Here is an 18,154-nt window from a genome sequence, read left to right on the forward strand (position 1 = left end):
GGCTTCAAAATCATCCTTGAAAATGCTGAGAAGCCTGAACATAATCATTTCCAAGTAAGAAGACTTGATGTTCACATAATCAGGCTTTTGAGCATCTTTTATTCGCCTTAAATTTCAAAAAACGTCAAGCCGTTAAATAAAATAACCAAAAAAAATTGCAAAATTTATACTGTTAGAAAGCTGTTCATCCAGTAGTCGATAAGGGTTTTAAATTTTGTGGTAAAAGGCTTCATCCGAGAGATAATTTAAGGTTGGAGCAAATCAAAGGGCATGTCTCAGTCCATCAGCCACGACAGCGGTCTGTGACCACTGGACAAGATCGAGAGAAATACCTCCGACATGATGGCACCCACGGTGCCTCTTTTAGTTAGCAGCATGTCGCAAATGTAATGTCGCTGCAGAACGGATTATCTAAAGAACATTCAAAGATAAAGTCAGTCTGGTCCTAGAAACCAGCTCCAGTGATCAGAGACCACTGTCATGGGGAATAGACTAGCAAATATGCAAATTGAACAACCCAGTTAAACGGTCAAAATGCTACTGAATCATAGACGTAGTCGGCAGGATTTGAACCTGCGCGGGGAAACCCCAATGGATTTCAAGTCCATCGCCTTAACCACTCGGCGACAACTACACAGATAGCAAGCTTTTATGAGCTTCACAAACCTTTGCTAATTGCACCATGTTCAAGCTCAGTGATTATCCTACTGGAAGACATCTCAGAAAATGAAATGAAAATTCCAGGTCTCAGTAAAATGTAAAAACTGATTTAAAGTCATCATCAATGAGAGCAATGCCCAGTTCAATGCTTTTCCCTCTTCAAAATGTGGTTTTGGAGTTGATCGGCTCCAAATACATCCTTAAAAATAATATGATAATGCTGAGATGCCTGAACATAATCAGTTCCAAGTAAGAAAGACTTGATGTTCATATAATCAGGCTTTTGAGCATCGTTTATTTACCTCAAGTTTCCAAAACGTCAAGTGATTTACTAAAATAACCAAAAAAATTTGCAAAATTTATACTGTTAGAAAGCTGTTTATCCAGTAGTTGATAAGGGTTTTTCATTGTGTGGTAAAAGGCTTCATCCAAGATAAAATGTAAGGTTGGTGCAAATCAAAGTGCATGTCCCAGTCCATCAGCCACGACAGCGTTCTGTGGCCACCGGACAAGATCGAGAGAAATACCGCTTACCTGATGGCACCCATGTTGGTTCCTTTAGTTAGCGGCATGTCGCAAATGTAATGTCGCTGCAGAACGGATTATCTAAAGAACATTCAAAGATAAAGTCAGTCTGGTCCTAGAAACCCGATCCAGTGATCAGAGACCACTGTCATGGGGAATAGACTAGCAAATATGCAAATTGAACGACCCAGGTAAACGGTCAAAATGTTACTGAAACATAGACAGCAGGAACTGTTCCTGCGCTGTTATAGTCCATCACCTTAACCACTTGGCGACGATTACTCAGATATTAAGCTGTTATGAGCTTCACACACCTTTGCTAATTGCACCATGTTCAAGCTCAGTGATTATATTCATGGAAGACATCTCAGAAAATGAAATGAAAATTCCAGGTCTCAGTAAAATGTAAAAACTGATTTAAAGTCATCATCAATGAGAGCCATGCCCAGTTCAATGCTTTTCCCTCTTCAAAATGTGGATTTGGAGTTGGTCAGCTCCAAATACATCCTTAAAAATAATATGATAATGCTGTGATGCCTGAACATAATCAGTTCCAAGTAAGAAAGACTTGATGTTCATATAATCAGGCTTTTGAGCATCGTTTATCTGCCTCAAGTTTCCAAAAATGTCAAGTGATTAACTAAAATAACCAAAAAAATTTGCTAAATTTATACTGTTAGAAAGCTGTTTATCCAGTAGTTGATAAGGGTTTTTCATTGTGTGGTAAAAGGCTTCATCCGAGAGAAAATGTATGGTTGGTGCAAATCAAAGTGCATGTCCCAGTCCATCAGCCACGACAGCGGTCTGTGGCCACTGGACAAGATCGAGAGAAATACCGCTTACCTGATGGCACCCATGTTGGTTCCTTTAGTTAGCGGCATGTCACAAATGTAATGTCGCTGCAGAACGGATTATCTAAAGAACATTCAAAGATAAAGTCAGTCTGGTCCTAGAAACCCCCTCCAGTGATCAGAGTCCACTGTCATGGGGAATAGACTAGCAAATATGCAAATTGAACGACCCAGTTAAACGGTCAAAATGTTACTGAAACATAGACAGCAGGAATTGTTCCTGCGCTGTTATAGTCCATCACCTTGGCCACGATTACTCGGATATTAAGCTGTTTTGAGCTTCACACACCTTTGCTAATTGCACCATGTTCAAGCTCAGTCATTATCCTTATGAAAGACATCTCAGAAAATGAAATGAAAATTCCAGGTCTCAGTAAAATGTAAAAACTAAATTAAAGTCATCATCAATGGGAACCATGCACAGTTCAATGCTTTTACCTCTTCATAATGTGGATTTAGAGTTGGTCGGCTCCAAAAACATCCTTGAAAATGCTGAGAAGCCTGAACATAATCATTTCCAAGTAAGAAGACTTGATGTTCATATAATCAGGCTTTTGAGCATCTTTTAACCGCCTCAAATTTCAAAAAACGTCAAGCCATTAACTAAAATAACCAAAAAAAATTGCAAAATTTATACTGTTAGAAAGCTGTTCATCCAGTAGTCGATAAGGGTTTTAAATTGTGTGGTAAAAGGCTTCATCCGAGAGATAATTTAAGGTTGGAGCAAATCAAAGCGCATGTCTCAGTCCATCAGCCACGACAGCGGTCTGTGACCACTGGACAAGATCCAGAGAAACGCCTCCGACATGATGGCACCCATGGTGCTTCTTTTAGTTAGCAGCATGTCGCAAATGTAATGTCGCTGCAGAACGGATTATCTAAAGAACATTCAAAGATAAAGTCAGTCTGGTCCTAGAAACCCGCTCCAGTGATCAGAGACCACTATCATGGGGAATACACTAGCAAATATGCAAATTGAACAACCCAGTTAAACAGTCAAAATGTTACTGAATCATAGACGTAGTCGGCAGGATTTGAACCTGCGCGGGGAAACCCCAATGGATTTCAAATCCATCGCTTTAACCACTCGACCACGACTACACAGATATGAACCTTTTCTGAGCTTCACAAACCTTTGCTAATTGCACCATGTTCAAGCTCAGTGATTATCCTTCTGGAAGACATCTCAGAAAATGAAAAGAAAATTCCAGGTCTCAGTAAAATGTAAAAACTGATTTAAAGTCATCATCAATGAGAGCCATGCCCAGTTCAATGCTTTTCCCTCTTCAAAATGTGGATTTGGAGTTGGTCGGCTCCAAAAACATCCTTGAAAATGCTGAGAAGCCTGAACATAATCATTTCCAAGTAAGAAGACTTGATGTTCATATAATCAGGCTTTTGAGCATCTTTTAACCGCCTCAAATTTCAAAAAACGTCAAGCCGTTAACTAAAACAACTAAAAAAATTTGCAAAATTTATACTGTTAGAAAGCTGTTCATCCAGTAGTCGATAAGGGTTTTAAATTGTGTGGTAAAAGGCTTCATCCAAGAGATAATTTAAGGTTGGAGCAAATCAAAGGGCATGTCCCAGTCCATCAGCCACGACAGCGGTCTGTGACCACTGGACAAGATCGAGAGAAATGCCGCTTACCTGATGGCACCCATGTTGGTTCCTTTAGTTAGCGGCATGTCGCAAATGTAATGTCGCTGCAGAACGGATTATCTAAAGAACATTCAAAGATAAAGTCAGTCTGGTCCTAGAAACCCGCTCCAGTGATCAGAGACCACTGTCATGGGGAATAGTCTAGCAAATATGCAAATTGAACGACCCAGGTAAACGGTCAAAATGTTACTGAAACATAAACAGCAGGAATTGATCCTGCGCTGTTCGAGTCCATCACCTTAACCACTTGGCCACGATTACTCGCATATTAAGCTGTTTTGAGCTTCACACACCTTTGCTAATTGCACCATGTTCAAGCTCAGTGATTATCCTTATGAAAGACATCTCAGAAAATGAAATGAAAATTCCAGGTCTCAGTAACGTGTAAAAACTAAATTAAAGTCATCATCAATGGGAACCATGCGCAGTTCAATGCTTTTACCTCTTCATAATGTGGATTTGGAGTTGGTCGGCTCCAAAAACATCCTTGAAAATTCTGAGAAGCCTGAACATAATCATTTCCAAGTAAGAAGACTTGATGTTCATATAATCAGGCTTTTGAGCATCTTTTAACTGCCTCAAATTTCAAAAAACGTCAAGCCGTTAACTAAAATAACCAAAAAAATTTGCAAAATTTATACTGTTAGAAAGCTGTTCATCCAGTAGTCGATAAGGGTTTTAAATTGTGTGGTAAAAGGCTTCATCTGAGAGATAATTTAAGGTTGGAGCAAATCAAAGGGCATGTCCCAGTCCATCAGCCACGACAGCGGTCTGTGGCCACTGTACAAGATCGAGAGAATTACCGCTTACCTGATGGCACCCATGTTGGTTCCTTTAGTTAGCGGCATGTCGCAAATGTAATGTCGCTGCAGAACGGATTATCTAAAGAACATTCAAAGATAAAGTCAGTCTGGTCCTTGAAACCCGCTCCAGTGATCAGAGACCACTGTCATAAGGAATAGACTAGCAAATATGCAAATTGAACGACCCAGGTAAACGGTCAAAATGTTACTGAAACATAGTTAGCAGGAATTGATCCTGCGCTGTTCGAGTCCATCACCTTAACCACTTGGCCACGATTACTCGGATATTAAGCTGTTTTGAGCTTCACACACCTTTGCTAATTGCACCATGTTCAAGCTCAGTGATTATCCTTATGAAAGACATCTCAGAAAATGAAATGAAAATTCCAGGTCTCAGTAAAATGTAAAAACTAAATTAAAGTCATCATCAATGGGAACCATGCCCAGTTCAAAGCTTTTCCCTCTTTATAATGTGGATTTGGAGTTGGTCGGCTCCAAATACATCCATAAAAATAATATGATAATGCTGAGATGGCTGAACATAATCAGTTCCAAGTAAGAAAGACTTGATGTTCATATAATCAGGCATTTGATCATCGTTTATCTGCCTCAAGTTTCCAAAACGTCAAGTGATTTACTAAAACAACCAAAAAAAATTGCAAAATTTATACTGTTAGAAAGCTGTTTATCCAGTAGTTGATAAGGGTTTTTCATTGTGTGGTAAAAGGCTTCATCCGAGAGAAAATGTAAGGTTGGTGCAATTCAAAGTGCATGTCCCAGTCCATCAGCCACGACAGCGGTCTGTGGCCACTGGACAAGATCGAGAGAAATACCGCTTACCTGATGGCACCCATGTTGGTTCCTTTAGTTAGCGGCATGTCGCAAATGTAATGTCGCTGCAGAACGGATTATCTAAAGAACATTCAAAGATAAAGTCAGTCTGGTCCTAGAAACCCGCTCTAGAGATCAGAGACCACTGTCATGGGGAATAGACTAGCAAATATGCGAATTGAACGACCCAGGTAAACGGTCAAAATGTTACTGGAACATAAACATAGTCAACAGGAATTGATCCTGCGCTGTTGGAGTCAATCACCTTAACCACTTGGCCACGATTACTCGGTTATTAAGCTGTTTTGAGCTTCACACACCTTTGCTAATTGCACCATGTTCAAGCTCAGTGATTATCCTTATGAAAGACATCTCAGAAAATGAAATGAAAATTCCAGGTCTCCGTAAAATGTAAAAACTAAATTAAAGTCATCATCAATGGGAACCATGCGCAGTTCAATGCTTTTACCTCTTCATAATGTGGATTTGGAGTTGGTCGGCTCCAAAAACATCCTTGAAAATGCTGAGAAGCCTGAACATAATCATTCCCAAGTAAGAAGACTTGATGTTCATATAATCAGGCTTTTGAGCATCTTTTAACCGCCTCAAATTTCAAAAAACATCAAGCCATTAACTAAAATAACCCAAAAAAATTGCAAAATTTATACTGTTAGAAAGCTGTTCATCCAGTAGTCGATAAGGGTTTTAAATTGTGTGGTAAAAGGCTTCATCTGAGAGATAATTTAAGGTTGGAGCAAATCAAAGCGCATGTCTCAGTCCATCAGCCACGACAGCGGTCTGTGACCACTAGACAAAATCCAGAGAAACGCCTCCGACATGATGGCACCCATGGTGCTTCTTTTAGTTAGCAGCATGTCGCAAATGTAATGTCGCTGCAGTATGGATTATCTAAAGAACATTCAAAGATAAAGTCAGTCTGGTCCTAGAAACCCGCTCCAGTGATCAGAGACCACTGTCATGGGGAATAGACTAGCAAATATGCAAATTGAACAACCCAGTTAAACGGGCAAAATGTTACTGAATCATAGACGTAGTCGGCAGGATTTGACGCTGCTCGAGGAAACCCCAATGGATTTCAAATCCATCGCCTTAACCACTCGGCCACGACTACACAGATAGCAAGCTTTTCTGAGCTTCACAAACCTTTGCTAATTGCACCATGTTCAAGCTCAGTGATTATCCTTCTGGAAGACATCTCAGAAAATGAAAAGAAAATTCCAGGTCTCAGTAAAATGTAAAAACTGATTTAAAGTCATCATCAATGAGAACCTTGCCCAGTTCAATGCTTTTCCCTCTTCAAAATGTGGATTTGGAGTTGGTCGGCTCCAAATACATCCTTAAAAATAATATGATAATGCTGAGATGCCTGAACATAATCAGTTCCAAGTAAGAAAGACTTGATGTTCATATAATCAGGCTTTTGAGCATCGTTTATCTGCCTCAAGTTTCCAAAAACGTCAAGTGATTAACTAAAATAACCAAAAAAATGTGCAAAATTTATACTGTTAGAAAGCTGTTTATCCAGTAGTTGATAAGGGTTTTTCATTGTGTGGTAAAAGGCTTCATCCGAGAGAAAATGTATGGTTGGTGCAAATCAAAGTGCATGTCCCAGTCCATCAGCCACGACAGCCGTCTGTGGCCACTGGACAAGATCGAGAGAAATACCGCTTACCTGATGGCACCCATGTTGGTTCCTTTAGTTAGCTGCATGTCGCAAATGTAATGTCGCTGCAGAACGGATTATCTAAAGAACATTCAAAGATAAAGTCAGTCTGGTCCTAGAAACCCCCTCCAGTGATCAAAGTCCACTGTCATGGGGAATAGACTAGCAAATATGCAAATTGAACGACCCAGGTAAATGGTCAAAATGTTACTGAAACATAAACATAGTCAGCAGGAATTGACCCTGCGCTGTTCTAGTCCATGACCTTAACTACTTGGCCAAGATTACTCGGATGTTAAGCTGTTTTGAGCTTCACACACCTTTGCTAATTGCACCATGTTCAAGCTCAGTGATTATCTTTATGAAAGACATCTCAGAAAATGAAATGAAAATTCCAGGTCTCAGTAAAATGTAAAAACTGATTTAAAGTCATCATCAATGGGAGCCATGCCCAGTTCAAAGCTTTTCTCTCTTCATAATGTGGATTTGGAGTTGGTCGGCTCCAAATACATCCATAAAAATAATATGATAATGCTGAGATGGCTGAACATAATCAATTCCAAGTAAGAAAGACTTGATGTTCATATAATCAGGCATTTGAGCATCGTTTATCTGCCTCAAGTTTCCAAAACGTCAAGTGATTTACTAAAATAACCAAAAAAAATTGCAAAATTTATACTGTTAGAAAGCTGTTTATCCAGTAGTTGATAAGGGTTTTTCATTGTGTGGTAAAAGGCTTCATCCAAGAGAAAATGTAAGGTTGGTGCAAATCAAAGTGCATGTCCCAGTCCATCAGCCACGACAGCGGTCTGTGGCCACTGGACAAGATCGAGAGAAATACCGCTTACCTGATGGCACCCATGTTGGTTCCTTTAGTTAGCGGCATGTCGCAAATGTAATGTCGCTGCAGAACGGATTATCTAAAGAACATTCAAAGATAAAGTCAGTCTGGTCCTAGAAACCCCCTCCAGTGATCAGAGACCACTGTCATGGGAAATAGACTAGCAAATATGCAAATTGAACGACCCAGGTAAACGGTCAAAATGTTACTGAAACATAAACATAGTCAGCAGGAATTGATCCTGCGCTGTTCGAGTCCATCACCTTAACCACTTGGCCACGATTACTCGGATATTAAGCTGTTTTGAGCTTCACACACCTTTGCTAATTGCACTATGTTCAAGCTCAGTGATTATCCTTATGAAAGACATCTCAGAAAATGAAATGAAAATTCCAGGTCTCAGTAAAATGTAAAAACTAAATTAAAGTCATCATCAATGGGAACCATGCGCAGTTCAATGCTTTTACCTCTTCATAATGTGGATTTGGAGTTGGTCGGCTCCAAAAACAGCCTTGAAAATGCTGAGAAGCCTGAACATAATCATTTCCAGGTAAGAAGACTTCATGTTCATATAATCAGGCTTTTGAGCATCTTTTAACCGCCTCAAATTTCAAAAAACGTCAAGCCATTAACTAAAATAACCAAAAAAAATTGCAAAATTTATACTGTTAGAAAGCTGTTCATCCAGTAGTCGATAAGGGTTTTAAATTGTGTGGTAAAAGGCTTCATCTGAGAGATAATTTAAGGTTGGAGCAAATCAAAGCGCATGTCTCAGTCCATCAGCCACGACAGCGGTCTGTGACCACTAGACAAGATCCAGAGAAACGCCTCCGACATGATGGCACCCATGGTGCTTCTTTTAGTTAGCAGCATGTCGCAAATGTATTGTCGCTGCAGAACGGATTATCTAAAGAACATTCAAAGATAAAGTCAGTCTGGTCCTAGAAACCCACTCCAGTGATCAGAGACCACTGTCATGGGGAATAGACTAGCAAATATGCAAATTGAACAACCCAGTTAAACGGTCAAAATGTTACTGAAACATAGACGTAGTCGGCAGGATTTGAACCTGCGCGGGGAAACCCCAATGGATTTCTAGTCCATCACCTTAACCACTCGGCCACGACTACACAGTTAGCAAGCTTTTATGAGCTTCACAAACCTTTGCTAATTGCACCATGCTCAAGCTCAGTGATTATCCTTCTGGAAGACATCTCAGAAAATGAAAAGAAAATTCCAGGTCTCAGTAAAATGTAAAAACTGATTTAAAGTCATCATCAATGAGAGCCATGCCCAGTTCAATGCTTTTCCCTCTGCAAAATGTGGATTTGGAGTTGGTCGGCTCCAAATACATCCTTAAAAATAATATGATAATGCTGAGATGCCTGAACATAATCAGTTCCAAGTAAGGCCTCTTTCACACATCAGGTTTTCGCCGTCAGGCGCGATCCGGCGCTTTTGACAGAAACTGGATCCGGCGAAATGCAACGCCGGATCCGGTTTCCCCCCCATTGACTTGCATTTGCGCCGGATCGCGCCGGATGGCCAAGCGTTTCATCCGGTTTTCGCCGGATCCGGCAATGTGTCGCAATGTGTCGCGATCCGGCGTCTGGAAAAAACGTTTTTTGTCTCCGGCAAAAAAGCCGGACACGCCGGATCCGGCGCGTCCGGCTTTTTCATACAATGAAAGCCTATGAGCGCCGCAATGCGCCGGATCCGGCGAAAGCCGGATTCGGCGGCCGGATCCGGTTTTTTGGTCTGAGCATGCTCAGTAGCTCTGCCCACAAGACATATATAAAAGCAAGACAGTGGGACCCACAGCCACACCCAACATGCCACCCAAGACAGCAACCAGGCGCAGGAGAAGGCAGGAGACATCTGCAGCAGCACCATCAGCACCACCCCAATTGGAGCAGCATGCTGAACAACGGGAGGGGAGTCCAGCAGCAGATGAGAGACGGTAATTATCAAATCACCCATTCCTCCAAACTAGGGCTATTGAATATCAAGATATTCATTGGCCCTTTGTTTCTCTTTATTCAACAGCCGCCCAATAGATGCAGCAGCAGCAGCAGCAGCAATGGCAGCAGCTGGAACACCACCCACAGGCATGAAGTGTGGCCACCAGGAAGACAGCACATCATCTTCTGGGAGCCCTCCCTCGCATCGTCAGCGTTTGACGGTAAGTTTTTATTTCCAAAATCCATCTTCTCTGTAATATATGTCTATTCATGGCCTTTTATTTCAAAACAGGAATCACAAGATGAAGAGGAGCTCCCAGAAGAAGAAGGAAGGGGTGGACAGACACCTGGAGTGGGCTCACAATTGGTAAGTTTTTTGCATCAAACGCAGAAACACAACATCACACTACACACAACACATAGAAAACAATGTTCTGCAGACCACACACAGCAAACAAATGCCTACATCCAAAGACATAACATTTTTTGTTTTCTTCTCTAGTCTTCCCAATCTGGTGCTTGGCCAAGAGGTCCTCGCAGTGCCTCCCAGGGTCGTCGGCGACAGCAACGCGGCGGTCACCAGCGTGTAAGTATAAATATTTTTGCTTTGTTTTTTTGCACTTTTTATTTCATTTCTTTTGTGGAGGCTAATTATGTTATTTTTGTCTTTTTCTTTAACAGCCTTCACAGCGTGCTCCCGACTCTGACGGTGAGGATGGAGGGATTGATGTGGACCGCCTCATCGATCTCGTCAGAGAAAGGGAGCCGCTCTGGAATATGGCTGACCGCCGCCACGCTGACCTGATCGTTACCCGACGACTCTGGGAGGAAATCTGTTCGCTCCTTGTGGGCCGCTGGGAGGACCTCGAAGCTCGGGCCCAGATTAAAGAGCGTAAGTATATACAGTACCGGTTGCTTGATGTAAACCAGTGTTTCCCGAACTCCAGTCCTCGTGGTCCCCACGGATCATGTGTTCAGGATTTCTATTTACTATGGAAATCCTGAAAAAATGACCGCTAGGGACACTGAGGACTGGAGTTTGGGAAACACTGATGTTGTATACTAACCACTCCTTTCTCGTTTCAGGGAACAGAATTGTGAATCGGTGGCGGTCTGTGAGAGATCGTTTCAAGAAGGAGTTCAATAAAGAGATGCGGGCCCCGAGTGGATCTGGAGGACGCAGGAGCAAGTACAAGTACGCAGAAGCCCTGTCGTTCCTCCGGGAAACAATGGTCACCAGAAGGTAAATATTACACACCACATGTAAAAAAAAATGTTAGATGTAAATTTTTTTTTCAGCCAGGGCCATACCAAGTCAGTATTTTAATTGTTTTTTTTTTCTCTTTATTCCACAGCACGGTGAGCAGCACTCGGGAGCCGGCACGATTGGACCCTTCTGAGGCGATCCCTGAGGAGACCGGCACCGAGGGACACTTCGACCGCCCCGGTACATCTGCACCTTCCCAGCCTTCCAACACATTCGACCCATCTGTCCCATCCACCAGCACAGGAGCATTGTGGCCGCCTACATTACATGAAGCTGCTGGTGAGGAGATCGCTTTCCCTTTACCCCACCCTTCTGCCCCTGCCACCTCTAGTACACCTGCGGGTACTGGGCGGCAGCGGCAGAGGGGTCAGGAAAAGACTTATGCGCCAGAGTTCTTGCATCTGAATGCATCTTTCCAGAACTGTCTAAAAGTCTTGTCAGAGCAAATCTCCGCAGGCTTTCAGCAGATCAACTCCAGCATTCTGGAGGTGAAGACACTTCTGCAAACCATGCATTCAGAAGCAAGATCTTCGCCAAACCACACCTTTTTCAGGTCTGTTGTGGAGCGCATGGAAACGCTCTCTCCTGCCCAGCAGATGCATGTAATGCATTCATGCCACGCTGCTCTCCAGCAAGTTACCTCCCAACCTCCTCCTCCTCCCACCACAGTAGTTCCTCCACCTGCACCCCCTCCAGCCACTTTCCATCCTCCCCCTCCTATTACATCTACACCCCCTCCAGCCACTTTCCATCCTCCCCCTCCTATTACATCTACACCCCCTCCAGCCACTTTCCATCCTCCCCCTCCTATTACATACCATCCACCTCCAACCACTTTCCATCCTCCCCCTCCTATTACATACCATCCACCTCCCCAGCACCATCCACCTCCCCAGCACCATCCACCTCCCCAGCACCAGCAACCTCCCCAGCACCAGCCACCTCACCAGTACCAGCAACCTCCACAGTACCTGCAAACTCCCCAGTACCAGCAACCTCCCCAGTACCAGACATCTCCCCACTTCCAGCAACCTGCCCCGTACCAGACATCTCCCCACTTCCAGCAACCTGCCCCGTACCAGACATCTCCCCACTTCCAGCAACCTGCCCCGTACCAGACATCTCCTCACTTCTAGCAACCTGCCCCGTACCAAACTCCTTCCCCATACAACTTGCCATCAACATCATCTGCTCCTACAGTCCCTGCCCAACCCTCCACTCCACCACCCACCACCTCTTCTGCTTCCCACATGTCCACCCATTCTGTAGTTTTTTCCACACCTTCACCTCTAACTGTTCCTTCCCCACCACGATCCCAGTCCTCTCTCCACACTCCCAGTGTCGAAGTGTCCCGCAGCCCCTACAGCAGTATTTCCACCACACACTACACAGAATTATAATGTGTGTATTTAAATAAAAATGACCAGTTTTATGGTTTCAGTTTTATAGTTTCAAAGTTTTATTAAACAAGTTTATTAAAATTTTAAAAAAGTTTACTAAAAAAAACATTTTTCAATAAAAGTTAAATTATTTTACACTGGTTGTCTGTCATTTCTTTCTGCGGCGAAAAAGGTTAAATACAGGGTATTTAAAAGGTGAAATGGTATTCAAAACTAGGTATATAACTGTGGGTAAATTTTAGCTTTTTGCCACAGTTGTGTTCCTGGTTGTGTTTGAAGCAAAGTATTTCACCTAAAAAGTTGTGTTTATTGTTGGTGATTTCCTAACAATGTACACAACTTTTGTTAAAAGGTGAAATACTTTGCATAAAACACAACCAGGTACACACCTGTGGCCTAAAGCTAAAAATAGAGACCATGACAAGATAGCCAACTTTGGTTGGCAAAGGTATATACTGTTGGTACAGAAGGTACACAAGTTTGGTTAGGGCACAAATCTTTCACACTCTGTCATCCTGCCAGTGTACTCTGCCTTGAGGTGACATAAAGTATAGTGCAAAATTGTCCCTCATTACTGAAACCGTCACAGAACTTCTAGTGGTAATGTCATGGTAATCTTGCAAGGTGGTTTCTTCAGAGGTGTCCTCAATGGAAATGGGTTCCTTGCAGATAACAAAATTGTGGAGTACCACGCACGCTTTGATCACCTCGTCCACAGTTTCTGTCTTGAGGTTGATCGCAGTCAATAGGACCCGCCATTTGGCTGTCAGAATACCAAAGGTACATTCAACCATTCTTCTTGCTCTTGTGAGGCGGTAATTAAAAATGCGTTTTGGTCTTGTCAATCCTCTGCTAGAGTACGGTTTCAAAAGGTGTTCTGACAGCTGGAAGGCTTCATCCCCTACACAGACAAATGGCAGAGGTGGACCAGATGTTTGCGGCAGCGGTCTAGGTGGTGGGAACTGGAAGGTGTTTCCATACAGTTTACGCCCCATGGCAGACAGTTTGAAAACTTGAGAGTCATTGGAGCGGCCATAGGCCCCAATGTCAACCGCAATAAATTTGTATTCCGCGTCAGCGATGGCCATGAGGACAATTGAAAAATATTTCTTGTAATTGAAATATTCCGATCCCGATCCAGCTGGCTTTACAATGCGGATATGTTTCCCGTCCACAGCGCCCAAGCAGTTTGGAAACTGACATATCTGTTGAAACTTGTCAGCAATTTCAATCCACCTCTCTGTTGTGGGCTCTGGTAAAAACTCTTCAGCTAAGGAGTCCCACAGTGCACGGCATGTGTACTTCACAATTCCAGATATGGTGGAAATCCCGAGTCTGTACTGGAAATGCAGTGACGAAAGGGATTCTCCAGTTGCAAGAAATCTGTGGGGAATTAAAAAACAATAAATTAGTTTTAAATCACAGCATTACATACCAAAACTGACCTATAACACTTGGAGATACAAATTACCACCAACAAGATTGCAGTGAAAGTGTGCTCTGATGCGATCATATCCAATAAATGTGGCTTACCTTAAAGTCACCATCAGACGCTCTGCGGGTGAAACAGAGAAGCGGCAATAGGTGTCCGCTTTTCTTATGAGGTGTGCAATGCGCTCCACCAAGTAATCAAAATTCTCCATTTTCATCCTAACATATCCAAAAAATTTATCCGGGTTTCGTCGAAGGTCCATGCATAGTGTAGAATAGACCCCACGCGTCATTCTCTTGGCTGTGATGGGGTGGATCCACAAACGTCGTCTACGATGCCTGATGCGCTGCTGTCTCGCTCTCTCCTTCTCCAGAACAATCACCCTCAAACGATTTGCCTCCGCTGTAAAATCCGCCAAATTCTTCAAAATATTTCCAATGACAACATCCATCTTCGCCAGTAACTTGCTCTTCTCTCCAACCTGCACTTTCTCCTCTACAACCTGTCAAAGAAGGGCTGTAGGAACATGCTATATATAGTTTTCCAGTAGCCAATCCTGTTCGGAAGGCCACAAGGGTCAATTTTAAAAACCGGATCCGGCGTAATCCGTCGAAAAACGGATAGAAAAACGGATGAACCGGATGAGACGGATCCGGTTTTGTCTGTCAAGAAAAAGACGGATCCGGCAGAAAACCGGATCCGTCACATCCGGTTTTACTAAACATTTGCCGGATCCGGCGTTCCGGCACGACGCCGGATCGCGCCTGACGCCGAAAACCTGATGTGTGAAAGTAGCCTAAGAAAGACTTGATGTTCATATAATCAGGCTCTTGAGCATCGTTTATCTGCCTCAAGTTTTCAAAAACGTCAAGTGATTAACTAAAATAACCAAAAAAACTTGCAAAATTTATACTGTTAGAAAGCTGTTTATCCAGTAGTTGATAAGGGTTTTTCATTGTGTGGTAAAAGGCTTCATCCGAGAGAAAATGTATGGTTGGTGCAAATCAAAGTGCATGTCCCAGTCCATCAGCCACGACAGCGGTCTGTGGCCACTGGACAAGATCGAGAGAAATACCGCTTACCTGATGGCACCCATGTTGGTTCCTTTAGTTAGCGGCATGTCGCAAATATAATGTCGCTGCAGAACGCATTATCTAAAGAACATTCAAAGATAAAGTCAGTCTGGTCCTAGAAACCCCCTCCAGTGATCAGAGTCCACTGTCATGGGGAATAGACTAGCAAATATGCAAATTGAACGACCCAGGTAAACGGTAAAAATGTTACTGAAACATAGACAGTAGGAATTGTTCCTGCGCTGTTATAGTCCATCACCTTGGCCACGATTACTCGGATATTAAGCTGTTTTGAGCTTCACACACCTTTGCTAATTGCACCATGTTCAAGCTCAGTGATTATCCTTATGAAAGACATCTCAGAAAATGAAATGAAAATTCCAGGTCTCAGTAAAATGTAAAAACTAAATTAAAGTCATCATCAATGGGAACGATGCGCAGTTCAATGCTTTTACCTCTTCATAATGTGGATTTGGAGTTGGTCGGCTCCAAAAACATCCTTGAAAATGCTGAGAAGCCTGAACATAATCATTTCCAAGTAAGAAGACTTGATGTTCATATAATCAGGCTTTTGAGCATCTTTTAACCGCCTCAACTTTCAAAAAACGTCAAGCCATTAACTAAAATAACCAAAAAAAATTGCAAAATTTATACTATTTGAAAGCTGGTCATCCAGTAGTCGATAAGGGTTTTAAATTGTGTGGTAAATGGCTTCATCCGAGAGATAATTTAAGGTTGGAGCAAATCAAAGCGCATGTCTCAGTCCATCAGCCACGACAGCGGTCTGTGACCACTGGACAAGATTGAGAGAAACGCCTCCGACATAATGGCACCCATGGTGCTTCTTTTAGTTAGCAGCATGTCGCAAATGTATTGTCGCTGCAGAATGGATTATCTAAAGAACATTCAAAGATAAAGTCAGTCTGGTCCTAGAAACCCGCTCCAGTGATCAGAGACCACTGTCATGGGGAATAGACTAGCAAATATGCAAATTGAACAACCCAGTTAAATGGTCAAAATGTTACTGAATCATAGACGTAGTCAGCAGGATTTGAACCAGCGCGGGGAAACACCAATGGATTTCAAGTCCATCGCCGTAACCACTCGGCCACAACTACACAGTTAGCAAGCTTTTATGAGCTTCACAAACCTTTGCTAATTGCATCATGTTCAAGCTCAGTGATTATCCTACTGGAAGACATCTCAGAAAATGAAATGAAAATTCCAGGTCTCAGTAAAATGTAAAAACTGATTTAAAGTCATCGTCAATGAGAGCCATGCCCAGTTCAATGCTTTTCCCTCTTCAAAATGTGGATTTGGAGTTGGTCGGCTCCAAATACATCCTTAAAAATAATATGATAATGCTGAGATGCCTGAACATAATCAGTTCCAAGTAAGAAAGACTTGATGTTCATATAATCAGGCTTTTGAGCATCGTTTATCTACCTCAAGTTTCCAAAAACGTCAAGTGATTTACTAAAATAACCAAAAAAATTTGCAAAATTTATACTGTTAGAAAGCTGTTCATCCAGTAGTCGATAAGGGTTTTAAATTGTGTGGTAAAAGGCTTCATCCGAGAGATAATTTAAGGTTGGAGCAAATCAAAGCGCATGTCTCAGTCCATCAGCCACGACAGCGGTCTGTGACCACTGGACAAGATTGAGAGAAACGCCTCCGACATGATGGCACCCATGGTGCTTCTTTTAGTTAGCAGCATGTCGCAAATGTATTGTCGCTGCAGAATGGATTAACTAAAGAACATTCAAAGATAAAGTCAGTCTGGTCCTAGAAACCCGCCCCAGTGATCAGAGACCACTGTCATGGGGAATAGACTAGCAAATATGCAAATTGAACAACCCAGTTAAACGGTCAAAATGTTACTGAATCATAGACGTCGTCTGCAGGATTTGAACCTGCACGGGGTAACCCCAATGGATTTAAGTCCATCGCCTTAACCACTCGTCCACGACAACACAGGTAGCAAGCTTTTCTGAGCTTCACAAACCTTTGCTAATTCCACCATGTTCAAGCTCAGTGATTATCCTTCTGGAAGACATCTCAGAAAATGAAACGAAAATTCCAGATCTCAGTAAAATGTAAAAACTGATTTAAAGTCATCATCAATGGGAGCCATGCCCAGTTCAAAGCTTTTCCCTCTTCATAATGTGGATTTGGAGTTGGTCGGCTCCAAATACATCCTTGAAAATGCTGAGAAGCCTGAACATAATCATTTCCAAGTAAGAAGACTTGATGTTCATATAATCAGGCTTTTGAGCATCTTTTAACAGCCTCAAATTTCAAAAAACGTCAAGCCATTAACTAAAATAACCAAAAAAAATTGCAAAATTTATACTGTTAGAAAGCTGTTCATCCAGTAGTCGATAAGGGTTTTAAATTGTGTGGTAAATGACTTCATCCGAGAGATAATTTAAGGTTGGAGCAAATCAAAGCGCATGTCTCAGTCCATCAGCCACGACAGCGGTCTGTGACCACTGGACAAGATTGAGAGAAACGCCTCCGACATGATGGCACCCATGGTGCTTCTTTTAGTTAGCAGCATGTCGCTAATGTATTGTCACTGCAGAATGGATTATCTAAAGAACATTCAAAGATAAAGTCAGTCTGGTCCTAGAAACCCGCTCCAGTGATCAGAGACCACTGTCATGGAGAATAGTCTAGCAAATATGCAAATTGAACAACCCAGTTAAACGGTCAAAATATTACTGAATCAAAGACGTAGTCGGCAGGATTTGAACCTGCGCGGGGAAACTCAAATGGATTTCAAGTCCATCGCCTTAACCACTCGGCCACGACACAAACCTTTGCTAATTGCACCATGTTCAAGCTCAGTGATTATCCTACTGGAAGACATCTCAGAAAATGAAATGAAAATTCCAGGTCTCAGTAAAATGTAAAAACTGATTTAAAGTCATCGTCAATGAGAGCCATGCCCAGTTCAATGCTTTTCCCTCTTCAAAATGTGGATTTGGAGTTGGTCGGCTCCAAATACATCCTTAAAAATAATATGATAATGCTGAGATGCCTGAACATAATCAGTTCCAAGTAAGAAAGACTTGATGTTCATATAATCAGGCTTTTGAGCATCGTTTATCTACCTCAAGTTTCCAAAAACGTCAAGTGATTTACTAAAATAACCAAAAAAA

At 42.3% G+C, this 18,154-nt stretch overlaps 6 non-coding genes across 6 annotated transcripts; all 6 read right to left on the bottom strand.

The window, feature by feature from the left end:
• Nucleotides 1-552: 552 nt before the first annotated feature.
• Nucleotides 553-634, bottom strand: TRNAS-UGA (transfer RNA serine (anticodon UGA)). The gene has a single exon. It is a non-coding gene; the product is annotated as a tRNA-Ser (tRNA).
• A 2,421-nt stretch (nucleotides 635-3,055) lies between these two features.
• TRNAS-UGA (transfer RNA serine (anticodon UGA)) lies at nucleotides 3,056-3,137 on the bottom strand. Its single transcript has one exon. It is a non-coding gene; the product is annotated as a tRNA-Ser (tRNA).
• Nucleotides 3,138-6,382: 3,245 nt separating this feature from the next.
• Nucleotides 6,383-6,464, bottom strand: TRNAS-UGA (transfer RNA serine (anticodon UGA)). Its single transcript has one exon. It is a non-coding gene; the product is annotated as a tRNA-Ser (tRNA).
• Nucleotides 6,465-8,905: 2,441 nt separating this feature from the next.
• Nucleotides 8,906-8,987, bottom strand: TRNAS-AGA (transfer RNA serine (anticodon AGA)). Its single transcript has one exon. It is a non-coding gene; the product is annotated as a tRNA-Ser (tRNA).
• Nucleotides 8,988-16,026: 7,039 nt separating this feature from the next.
• On the bottom strand, nucleotides 16,027-16,108 carry TRNAS-UGA (transfer RNA serine (anticodon UGA)). The gene has a single exon. It is a non-coding gene; the product is annotated as a tRNA-Ser (tRNA).
• A 1,617-nt stretch (nucleotides 16,109-17,725) lies between these two features.
• Nucleotides 17,726-17,806, bottom strand: TRNAS-UGA (transfer RNA serine (anticodon UGA)). Its single transcript has one exon. It is a non-coding gene; the product is annotated as a tRNA-Ser (tRNA).
• Between the last annotated feature and the right edge of the window lie 348 nt (nucleotides 17,807-18,154).

Source organism: Dendrobates tinctorius, unplaced genomic scaffold (genome assembly GCF_039654945.1).
Source record: "Dendrobates tinctorius isolate UK_male_01 unplaced genomic scaffold, ASM3965494v1 ptg000047l, whole genome shotgun sequence".
NCBI lineage: Eukaryota > Metazoa > Chordata > Amphibia > Anura > Dendrobatidae > Dendrobates > Dendrobates tinctorius.